Source organism: Panicum virgatum, chromosome 6N, assembly GCF_016808335.1.
Source record: "Panicum virgatum strain AP13 chromosome 6N, P.virgatum_v5, whole genome shotgun sequence".
Taxonomy (NCBI): domain Eukaryota; kingdom Viridiplantae; phylum Streptophyta; class Magnoliopsida; order Poales; family Poaceae; genus Panicum; species Panicum virgatum.
In genome coordinates, this window is record NC_053150.1 from 2,302,073 (window position 1) to 2,308,631 (window position 6,559).

Below are 6,559 nucleotides of genomic sequence, written 5' to 3' on the forward strand. Positions count from 1 at the left end.
CTAGTTACTGTAGCGACTAGCAGATGTACGGTTCAGGTACGTACAATACGGTAATGCTACAGTACCGCCATCCGAACACGGCGTTTGTCTCTGTGAATTTTGCTTCCTTTCACCATTATCTTTTGCAGTGCCTTTGGGAGTGTCATCATACTATGCGACATTAGGGGGTGTTAAATAAAAAATACTGATAACTTTATTTCAGAAAAATAGTGATAAAAATGGTTCACTGACTATTTTTAATAATTTGACGGCTCATAATCACTATCCCGGTGCTAAAAAACGTGATGAATTTATTTTAGAAAAAATAGAGATAAGAAAGGTTTAGTACTTGTTCAATGATAACTTTTCGAATGTGTGGTATGCTAAGTTCTTTTAAGTTCGCCGACCATTTCTAATAGTCTGATGGCTCATAAATCATAATCACTATCCTCCATACAACTATACTCAAAGATGTGTTTGATTACGTGTTGCGGACTGCGGCTTTTGGATACAATTATGAAATTGCAACATTTGAATAAGAGGTGGCATGAACTTTCTTTTCTCAAGATGCTTATTGCATTTCCTACCTGTACATCTTTCATCTCAGTCTCCGATTTGCCTTTTTTTTTACTTTTTTTTCTTTTACCCTTGTCTAACAGATACTGCTTTTAATGCCAACTTGCTAAGCCACACAAGCAAAGCAATAGAAACCCCGCAAGTTAGCCAGCACTGGTTCAACCGGCACGGTGGTACCTTGTCTTTTCCTTGCAGAAACGAAATTTTCCCTGGCCATGTTTGGTTGAGACTACGAAATTTTTTCACAAAAAGACGAATGTATGTATGGAGTACTAAACGAAGTTTATTTGCGAAACTTTTTCACGGATGGATATAACTTTTCGAGACGAATCTAATGACAGTAATTAATCTATGATTTGCTACAGTGATACTACATGAATCATCCTCTAATCGTACGGTCAAATACCTCATTAGATTGGTCTTGCGAATTTACTAGGAGTCATGCATGTGGTTTTGTAATTAAACTTTATTTAATACTATAAATTAGTGGTAAAAAGTGCAAAAAGTTTTCGCAAAAAAATTTTCAGCCCAAACCAAACACGGGACTTGCCATGGACCAGGTCCCACAACAACTCTCGCGTTCTGCAAGCAGACAGGGGGCATTAACTAGCGCAGTAGCCTACGCGGAGCACGAAGCGGGCACGTCCTCTGTGGGCTGGCTGGCTGGACCCGGTGTTGGAAGACCTATGTGCGGCGACTCACCACCGACTCCGCAAAGTGCCAGGAGGGACGAGGCCGCAAGCTGCCAGCGCTGGGTGTTGGTGGTCCACCGTCCACGGGTGGTGCCGTGGCGGAAGGTTCGCCGGTTGCTTGCTTGCCCTCGCCAAAAATAAGTAAAATAAAAAGAAAAAACGTCGTCGCCGTCGTACCGCGAATTCGCGCGGGGCAAGCCCAACCAGCGCCGTGCGCCGTGCACCGTGCACCGGCATACGGCCAGTAGTGTAAAGGTTCCTTTTTTGCGGGCCCACTGTCATTGATGGGCTGTTTGCTAGTGCACCTGAGGCTTTTCGGTAAAAAGATACAGAGCATTATTGATAAGGGAATGTCCTTTCAAAAAAATATATTGATAAGGGAATGTACTAGGTAGGATCAGCTGGGGAGGAACTTGTTGACTACGCTGGTAAAAGTGTGTTTTTTATTTATTCGAACCGAGATGATTCATGAGGTGCCCAACCACATTATCTATTTACAATGTCGACTTCGTCTAAAAGGAAAGAGTTAATTCCCTAAATGCCATCAAAATTTTAGCCAATCCCTTCAATGCCATCAAAATTTAGACCATCCCTTGAATGCCACTAAAATTTTACTCCAATGCCTTCAGTGCCATTCCATCACAGTTCTGTGAAGTTTCAGTCGCTGACAGGTGGGCCCCACTTCTTACATCTCCGTTATCCCCCATCCAGGCCGACGCGCGCGCCGCGCGCCGCGCGCCGCGCCCCTCCGCCCGCCGCCCGCCCGCGCAGCACCTCGCCTCCGCCCGACGCCCAGCGCCATGGCCGTGCGCGCAGCGCCTTCCTTTTTACCCCGGCGGCGTGGCCCCTGCTCCTCCTCCCCAACAGCGCCTCCGCTCGCTCTGCCCCGCCGCGCCATGGCCCCTGCTCCTCCTCCCTCCCTCCCCCCGGCGCGCCGCGCCGCTCCGCCATGGACGCGCGCCGGAGGAGGAGGGCAACACGCCGCGCGTCGTGTGGCCTCCGCCCGCCGCAGCTGCCCCACCGCCAGCAGCCGAGCTCGCGCAGGCCCGCCCGCACGCACGCGCGCCGAGCTCCGGTCACCGGCGGAGGGAGCAGAGAGGGGGCGCGGCGCAGAGGAAGGAGGCGCGGTGCGGCGAGGTGAGCCGGCCGTGGCGCCCCGAGGCGAGCCGATGGGCAGAGGTCGAGGCAGGCCGAGCTCGAGCGTCCCCGAGCTCCAGGGAGGGCGTCGTGTGCGCTGCTGCCGTCGAGGCCACTCCGAATCGGCCGGGCCGCCGCGCTATGGCCCTGCTCGCCGGAGGAGGACGCGGCCGGGTGCCGCCGCCGCAAAGAGCCTCCACCGTCGCGCGGCCACGGCCAGGGGGAGCGGAAGCAGGCCTCTGCGCGCTCGCCGGCCGCTGCTCCGCTCCGGATCCGGCCGCCTGCCATGGAAGGAAAGGAGGAGGGGCCGGCCGCGCGCCACTCCGGATCCGGCGCCGGCGAGGGTGGGCGGAGAGGGAGGGAGGGGGCAGAGGGTCGGCGGCGCCCCGATCCAGTCGCCGGCGCCCCGATCCAGTCGCCGGCGAGGGAGGGGGAGGACCGTCCCCGGCGATGGGTGAGGGAGCGCCGGCGAGGGAGGGGGAGGAGCGCCGGCGGCCGGCCCGCGTCGTGCCTCCGCGCGGAGAGGGAGCAGGGAGGGCGCCGGTAAAAAGGAAGGCCTTAGTCCTCCCTTTCACTTACACGTGGGGTCCGCAGTAGATTCCGTTAGATTAACAGCAGAATTGAACGGAATTGCATTGAAGGGATAAAACATTAAATTTTGATGGCAACAAAGGGATAGCTTAATTTTCAGTGGCATTGAAGGGATTGATATAAATTTTGATGGCATTCAAGGAATTAACTCAAAAGGAAATGGTACTCTTTGACCTTTCTCCTATACACTCATCAAAGTCAAGTGAGCTTCGCATGGTGATTAACCTAGCATTGGTTAAAGATCCAAGCTGGTTGGTAAGAGTAGTAGTAGTGCAAGCATCCCCTATAAGAAGTAAAAAAGAAGAAGAAGCAAACATCAGAGTTAAGCGAGCTTGACAGGGTAATTGAGTAAGCTAGTTAGCGTTCTAGAATACTAAGGGTGTGTTTAGTTCCACCCCGTAAACGCAAAAAAACCGTAAACGCATTAAAGTGAAAAGGAATCTTGCTAATTTGAAGTACTAAATGAAGTCTATTTATAAAACTTTTTGCATGGATGGGCTGTAAATCGCGAGACGAATCTAATGAGCCTACTTAATCCATGATTTGCAACAGTGATGCTACAGTAGCCATCCGCTAATTATTGATTAATCATGGATTAATTAGCATCATTAGATTCGTCTCGCGATTTACAACCCATCTGTGCAAAAAGTTTTGTAAATAGACTTCATTTAGTGCTTCAAATTGGGAAGATTCGAAACGCAAATTTTTTTTGCGTTTACCGCCTACCGAACTAAACACGGCCTAAACCGGTTGGTCCCTTGGGGTAAATAGTACGAGCATTTCTCTCTCAAACAAAAGAAGACAATATTAATGAACCGCATGGTAATTACACAACTGAGCTCGTCAGCAATCTACAGACACAAAGGTGGTTGGTAGAGTACTAGAGTCGCGAAAGCATTGTGTCCTCTCTCTAAGAGAGAGAGAGAGAAGATGAGATGGACATTCACTTTTCCCTCACCGAAAGGATGCATACAATGATAGGTGACGCTCATTAGTTGCCCGCATGATCATTTTTCAATGCTAGCCCCTTTGATTGTTGTCCCCTTTTGTGAGGCTGGAGAGGCTAATGCATTGCATTTGCACATGGGCATGTGACGCCGTGAAGTGACGGCATGATTGCTGATGATTATGCTCCTTTTTTAGCCCATGAGTTTAGGAGTAGTTGGAAGAAAAATGTTGCCCCTACATACCTGCTATCTCTTCTATTTTTTTCCTCACAACACGAAACATGGATGGAAACTAACTAGCCATCTATTGCTAGAACCAACCAAATTTGCCCTCCCTCGAAGTGGCTCTTGGAAGTTCTGTTCAAAACATGCCATGTTCAAACTGACCCTTGGAAGAATTCGAGCTGTATATCTCATTTTAACCCAGCCCATTAGTAGGGCTAGCTGCCTTCCGGCCCAGCACGGTCCAGAGTTGCTTCCTTTTCCTTTCTCCCGGCATGATGCTCGTCATGACAACATGGTCTGATGAGCGAACCAACCCTTCTTTTGCTCGACAAAATTTTTCGCTCGCCGATGTTATCACTGACTTTCTTGTGTGGCTATCTTGTGAAGGCCGTCTTCGTATTCGTGGCGCGCTCTACTTCATCCTCCGCACATCATCTCCCTTCCTCTCTTACTAATCATCTGTATATAAATAGCATGTTCACATGGCTGATTTTAGCTGGCTGATTCATTGTAGCAGCTAGGTTTGAGAGGGATCTTGCACTCTAGCGTCTGGTTACTCTATCAGCTGTTTCTTGCAGAGGTTTAAGGATACACAGTGAAGCATAGTACGGTAATTGTCGGTACCTCTGGACTGGAGTACCCCTCTTGTTATGACAAGACTCGTGTAGTTATTCGTAACTACGCCCTAAAGAGTTGAGCAGCCGGACCCCAGGGGTCCGGCTCCCTCCCACCGGACCAGCAGACTCGGACCCGCTTCCGCTCCGGACGGGTCCGGCGTCACCACGTGTCCCGGAGAAGGGAACACTCAGCCAAACAGCCGGGGGCTCGGACCTCCCACGGGGTCCCGGACCCCCATACACTATCCGGACCTCTCAGTGGGAGGGGAACAGGCACCCCACCCGAGGGGTCCGGAGCCGCCACGTGTCCGCAGGTGGCGGCACGCGCGCGCGCGGCCGCGACGCTTTCCCGGGAAGGCTCGCCCACTTACCGCATTCAATATGGTAGACGGAAGTGCGCTCTGCTATAGAGCCCGAGGTGACTTTTGCTAGGCTGTACTGTTGACCGCGCGTTACCAAGGCGCACAGTGCAGCCGCTGGTGCCATCCACGCCACGCTCGTCAGTCTGCTACACCAGCCAGACACAACAGCTCGGCGACGGAGTATCATAACTCCTACGCAGTAGACCCACAGTCTATGCCGCAACCTATACTGCCTCAACGGGCGCCTCGCCGATGAGACAAGACCCCCTCGGTCAAAGAGTTTACAGGACGAAGAAGCGTATCCGGCAAGAGATCCCCCAACACTGTAACACCATTAGAGTCTATCTAGTATAATATACATCCTTGTTGGGCCCATTTGTCGGGGTCCAACGCCTGTGTACGCGTCCTCATTGCTCTATAAAAGGAGACGCCCGTTAGAGAAAGGCCAGGTCCAGCAGGGGACTTGGAGGCAGAGGATAGACTCATCCACTGACCGAGAACAATACAATTCTCAGTGGACGTAGGGTATTACGCTCCGGCGGTCCGAACCACTCTAAATCCCGAGTGTTCTTGTGTTCTTACTCCATGGGTAGATCTGAGGCTTAGCTTGCACGTTCCCGGGTATCCACCCCCTGGGGTTAGGCGGGTGCACTACGCCACCCGGCTGTGGTCCTCTTCTAGAGCCACGACAGTAATATTGTAGCTATGGTGTTACTGTAGCTAATAGCTTCGGCCAGCCATGTTAACCCATCCGAATAGACCGAAAGAAGATAAGGTGACATTAATTCTAAATCGGAGGAGACTACGATCTAGATGTTAACTACGCCAGCTTTTAATTCTATATTTGATAAGAATTTTATGACCAAAATCAGCAATAAATTATGAAAATAGTCCGCTATTTAGAAATAAGTGAAAATATTATTATAAAAAAGCTCGACCATCTATACTGTTTTCAAATTAGAATATTTTAGTTTTGAAAATATGATTATCAAAATAAAATAGAGAGAAAAAACTAAATATCCAGATTTGTTTGTTTATTTATTTATCTATCAAATCTGTCTTTTAGACTATCTTAGCATATAATTTTATTGTACTATTTCTAATATGGTGAATTTGGTAAACGAACCAACTAGTGTCATTGCTCGGCTCTAGTTTGACTCATTGGCCTGTTTAGTTTCCAAAATTTTTCATAACTCGTGTAAAATCGTGAGACAAATTTAAAGAACTTAATTATGTAATGATTAAATAATATCATGCTACAGTAACAATATCTAATGATAGATTAATTAGACTTAATAGATTCATTTCGTGATTTTCCATCAATTAGTATAATTAATTTTATAATTAATCCATATTTAATAATTCTAATCAGTGTTGTAAAAAATATCAAAAAATTTTGTCCAATTTTTTTTTTCAACTACGCGCCCGCCCTC